Raw genomic sequence first — 6000 nt, forward strand, 5'->3', positions numbered from 1 at the left:
AGACAGGAAGACAATCTCAGAGGGAAAGAACTGGAGAGGGGGGTTGGGGGAAATGTATTAATAAACAAATACTTTTAAAATTTGTCAGTTTTAAGTCAGACAGTCTAACTCAGACAGGAGTTAGAAAAGGGAAGAGGAATGTAATAGGCAATAGTTAGGTAGTACAGTGGATAGAGCAGAGCGCTAGGCCTGGAGGCAGGAAGACTCATCTTCCTGAGTTCAAATCTGGCCTCAGACACTTACTGTGTAACCCTGCGAAAGTCATTAGACTTGTTTGCCTCAGTTTTCTCCTCCGTAAAATGAGCTGGAGAAAGAAATGGCAAACCTCTCCAGTATCTTTGCCAAGAAAACCCCAAACAGAGTCACAAAGAGTTGGGCACAACTGAAAAATGACTAAACAACAACATTATTATAAAAATAGCTTTTACCTTCTGGACTCCCTGAAAGGGTCTCAGGGACCCAGAGGGATCCACAGACCACACTTAGAGGACCTTGGCTTCACAATTTACAAAGCATTTTCCTGGCCGTGATCAAGCTGTAGCTTGGTGTCCTATTAAAATACAAATGGATCCCTGATCCATTGGCTTAGAAAACTACAAATTAACATTATCTATGTTGTGTTGTATTTTTATTAATTTTGTTAAATATTGCCCAATTATATTTTAATCTGATTCAACCTGGGTTCAAATCGACACTCTTGTTGTATGACTATGGTGTGCCTCAGTTTCTTTTTCTGTAAAATGAGGATAACAATGCCTGTAAGTGCCTACCTCCTTTGTGAGAAAAGCCTTTTGTACCACAGAAGCATTCAGAGATCTTAGTAGACTTTATGAAATTAGTGAGAGTCTGTGTGCCTTTCTAGAAGACAGAAGGCCAGCCTTGGAACCAGGAAAAACGTGGCTACGAGTCCGAGTGCTGTCTCTGACACCTGCTGGCTGTGTGACTCTGGGTAAGTCACATCACCTGTCACTGTTCCAGGCCCCTCTCTCAGGCTGTAAGCTGCAGGTGAGCATTGGTGGGGAAGGTTTCCATCACTAGTCCCTAACATCAGTGAAGTCACAGATACTCCCTGACCCTCTCCTAACACAAGAAAGCAGCGCCATCAACAGAGTGAAAACAAAGGAGATTTGTAATTGAAGGACTTCATTTTGAAACCAGCTTTGCTACTCCACGCACCAGCCTCGTCACCATAACAAATAGCTAGCTAGCATTTATATAGTTGCAAGTTGAAGGGCAAAGAGCTTTAGAATATCCTTTCATTTGATCCTCACAATAATCTTTAGAGGCAGGTGCTTTTATTATCTGACTCTTCATGACCCCATCTTGGCAAAGATACTGGAGTAGTTTGTCATTTCCTTCTCCAATACTCTGTTTTACAGATGAGGAAATTGAGGTAGAAAGCCATTAAGTGACTTGCCCAGGGTCACACAGCTTGGAAGTTCCTAGGGTTGGATTTGAACTCAAGTCTTCCAGAGTCCAAGCCCAGTGATCTATCTCCTGATACCTAGATGCCTCAAGGTCACTAACCTCTCTGGGCTTCAGCTTTACCATCTGCAAAATGAAGAAATTGGGTTAAATCAGGGGGTTCTTAATCTAGGGTCCATGGATCCCCTAGGGACCAGAGGATAGATTTTAGATTTCAAGAACTAGGATGAGGGGGAAAAAAATTACATCATTCTTTTCACTAATCTTTGTTTTCCTTTGTAACCCTCTGTGTTTTATTCTGTGCATTTGAAAACATTATTTTGAGAAGATGCCCACAGATCAAGACTGCCAAAGGGGTCTGTGACACACACACACACACACACACACACACACACACACACACACACACACAAGGTTAAATGTCTCCAGATTAGATGAGCTTAGGTTCCTTCCAGAGACTATTATTATCACTATCACTATTTTAGGGGTCCTTTGCAAACCACTTTTCTCTCTTGACCTCAGCTTCCTCATTTGCAAAATGAGAGGATTAGATTAGATGGCTTCTAATTCTATGATCCTATGGCCTGTCTGGGCCTCGATTGTCTCTTTTGTACGTGGACACACACAGGCTACATGGACACCCTACCCTACCCCACACCCTCATGGGGGGAGGGCCAAGCGGAAGCCTTGAGTAGTCAATCTCCACCAATCAGGAGAATCTTAATGGAAATGAGCTTTGGGCCGAGGGTTACATGCAAAAATAGGGGTTGGACTAGATGATCTATGATCTTATGGTGCCCTGACCTATAAAATGGAGACAATATATCAATTTTATATCACAGTTGTAAAGATTGAATAATAGTAATCCCTGACGTTGATCAAGCATTTTATGGCTTCAAAGAGCTTGACACAGATTATTTGAGCCTCCCAATCACCCTGGGGGGATCGTTATCCTCATTTTACAGATGGACAAACAGAGCCTGAAAGAGTTGAAGTGACTTTCACTTGGTTACACAGATAATAAATGTAATAGACACTTTCTGAACCCAGATCTCTCCTGACAACCAGTCCAAGGTCCTCTCTACCACACCATACTCACTGTTTCTCAATCTTGGTTATGAAAACACTTTGTAAACTATAAAATTCTCTTTGTAATCTATAATGTACCAGGCAAATGTGATGCATTCTTGTACACACCCACATTCAAGGGTACCCAGTACATCTCTTTGGGGCTATTATAAAAAAAAAAACAAAACACTGAGGACTCAATCAATCCAGTAACATTTATTAAGTACCTAATATGTGTCAGATACTGTTCTAGGGGCTGGAGATACAGGCAAAGAAGGAAACGATCTCTACCAGCAATGAACTTACATTCAAATAGGAAAACAGGTGCTTATAATATATATTTACACATATATTATATATATACATATATATTATATACATAATAGCCAGCATTTTAATAGTATTTTATTTTTTCCAATTACATTTAAAGACAATTTTCAACATTTCATTTTTATAAGATTTTGACTTCCAAATTTTTCTCTCTCCTTCCCTTCCTCCCTCCCCACTCCCCTCCCTAAGACAGCAAGCAATCTGACATAGGCTATACATGTGCAGTCATGTTAAACATATTTCCACACTAGTGGAAATAGAGCTAAGTCAATCATAGGTGGTCACTGCTCAATGTAGCTGTTACTGTGTACAATGTTCTCCTAGTTCTGCTCATTTCACTCAGCATCAGTTCATGTAAGTCCTTCCAGGATTTTCTGAAATCCACCTAATAGCCAGCATTTCTATAGCATTTTAAGGTTTGCAAAGCATTTTATATGTTATCTCAGCTGATCCTCACAACAACCCTGGGTAGTAGATGCCATTATTATTATTATTATTATTATTATTATCATTACAATTTTACAGATGAGGAAACTGAAGCAGATCATGGTTGTGACTTGTCCAGGGTCACACAACTAGGAAGTGCCTGAGGCCATATTTGCACTCAGGTCTTCCTAAATCCAGCCCCAGTGTGCTAGCCACTGAGTCACCTAGCTGTCTCTAGGGAAGAATGAGGAAAGTGTGAAATAATGTCAGGTTTATGAAACAAGATGACTAGAAGGATGGTGTTGTTTTCATTAGAAATTGGGAAATGTGGAAGAGGGGAGGGTTTTGGGGAATAGATAATGGGTATAGTTTTTGATATATCAAGTTCGAGATTTCTTCAGGATAATTAGATCCAGGGAAGTTGGTGAGGCTACAGAGAGAGAGAGTGGGGTGGGGGAGAGGAGAGGAGGGAGAAAGGGAAGAGGGAGGGAGAGGGAGAGAATGAGAGAGACAGAGAGACAGAGGGAGAGACAGAAAGAGAACAAAAGTGTCTAGGGCCAAACTTTGAGGAACACCCACAGTTAGGTTACAGGATATGGATGATACAGAAATGGATACTGAAAAAGAGCAGTCAGGTAGATAGGAAGTGAACAGAGTGAGAGTAAGTTGTAAAAACCCAGGGAGGAGAGAGTATCTAAGAGGAAAAGGTGATCAACAGTGGCAAAGGCCACTTTGGATTCAGCCAAAAGGCCACACTTGAGGACCTAGAGGGCCACATGTGGCCTCAGGGCCACAGGTTCCCCACCCCTGCCATATCTCATTTTTATCTCACAACAGTCATGTTATTGCCCTCATTTTACACATGGAAATTCAGAGGGATTAGTTGAATTGCCCAGGGTCACAGAACTGGTAAGTGTTTGTGGCAGGATTTGTGCTGAGGTCTTACTGACTCCGAGTCCAGTATTCAATCCACTTGGCCCCATGATGAGGATGGTGGAGTGCAGGGGATGGCGCAGGGTGTCCTGGGAGGGGACCTGTTCTGTTGGTCCTTCCCCAGACCCCTGGCCCATTTGGTCCTTTGGCATGTCCTCGTAAGTACAAGTCAACCAGATGAGGGGAAGAGGCATCTCCCCTGCCAAGAGAAAGAAGTGAGTCTAAAAGAGTATCTGAAAGGCAGGGAGAACTTTGGAGCTCAAGGCTGGCACTTCATCTCCCTGGGGCAGCCACAATCACTGTCCAAATGAGTTCTGGTTTCCTTTTCAGCTAGTGTGTATATGGGGGAACCATCTTAAGCTAACACATCATGCAAACAGATTCCCCTGTACTTCACCCATGCTGCACTGGGATTTTCTACCCCAATATTAAGTTTATCAAAGAGCTCTGGCCCCTGAGAACTCAGGTCAACCTTAAGAGATGACCAGCAAACATGACCTCAGCCCCAGGCAACCCCACTGCCTTGATATATGAAGCTTGAAATGAATATGGGGAAAATTTGCTCTCCCCTGAGTGCCTAGTACTGGGTTTCCCCTCCTAGCCTGTCTGCTTACACATAAATTATTCTTATCTCACTCAGCAAAATCTCCCAAGGAGAGGACCAGCAAAAAGGACGAACCCAGACGGCTATTTCACAGACTGGTAGATAACCACTCCCCCAAAAAATTATCACCAGGTTCCACTCCCCAAAGGCCAGGCTCTGTACACCACTAGTTTTTCTTCCCTACTCTATCTGCCTCTCCTTCTAGGGGAGGGTATGGATACCTCCCTCAATAATTCAATTTAATAAATATATATTAATTGCCTACCATGTACAAGGTACCTGCCCTGGGTGGTCCTTAGCCATTCCTTTCTTGGTATGAGGTGGGGGAGGGGGGGAGGGAGAGGAAGGCACTGGATTTGGGATCAAAGAGCCTAGGTTTGAATCCTGAGTCAGACACTCTATAACCCTGCTTATAACCTCTCTGAATCTCGGTTTCCTCATTTGCAAAATGAAGGGGGTAGAATCAATACTATCCAAGGTTGGTTCCAGCTCTCAATCTGTGATCCTATCCAGACCAATCCCCTTCATTTTAAAGATATTTTAGGAAGCGGATTGATGTGTTCAGAGACATTGATGTGTTCAGGCGGCTAGCTAGTAAGGGAGGGAGGCAGGTCCTCTGACGGCACAGACAATGCTCCCTCCATTATGGCCCACTGTCTCTAAAGTCCCTTACAACTCTACAATTGTGAGGCTAATTCATCACATCCTGAGTCAGTCCATTCCACTTTGGAATAGTTAGGAACCTTTTCCTGACATCAAGCCTTAATTCACCTCCGTGAAACTTCCACTCATTGACTTTAATTCTGCCCTGTGAGGCCAACCAGAACAAAGCTATTCTCTCTTCAAAGTCACAGCTCTCATCTCTTCCCCAAGCTAAACATTCTTCAAATGATTTTCATATGGCATGACCTTGAGAGTTGCCTTGGGCACTGAAAGGCTAAGGGCCACACACACAGCCAGGATGTGTCAGAGGCAGCATTTGAACCCATGGCTTCCTGGCTTTGAGGTCAGCTCTTGATATGCTAGAGCACAAATCTACAGACCCTGAACTATCATAGTTGCTCTCTGGATACCCTCATGCTTCTCAATGTCTTTCCTAAAATATGGTGTCCAGAATGGAATACGGTACTCAAAGTGTTGTCAGAGGTACAGGAGATATAGGTGAGGGGAAAGAAAGAAAGAAAGAAAGAAAGAAAGAAAGAAAGAAAGAAAGA

The 6000-nt window shown here is 42.9% G+C and overlaps 1 protein-coding gene across 2 annotated transcripts in view; it reads right to left on the reverse strand.

The window, feature by feature from the left end:
• Positions 1–6000, reverse strand: part of TNFRSF8 (TNF receptor superfamily member 8) — a 67191-nt gene that overhangs the window by 50072 nt on the left and 11119 nt on the right. The gene's annotated exons all lie outside the window — the stretch shown is intronic.

Source organism: Vombatus ursinus, unplaced genomic scaffold (genome assembly GCF_900497805.2).
Source record: "Vombatus ursinus unplaced genomic scaffold, bare-nosed wombat genome assembly UNPS02014932.1, whole genome shotgun sequence".
NCBI classification, from domain to species: Eukaryota; Metazoa; Chordata; class Mammalia; order Diprotodontia; family Vombatidae; genus Vombatus; species Vombatus ursinus.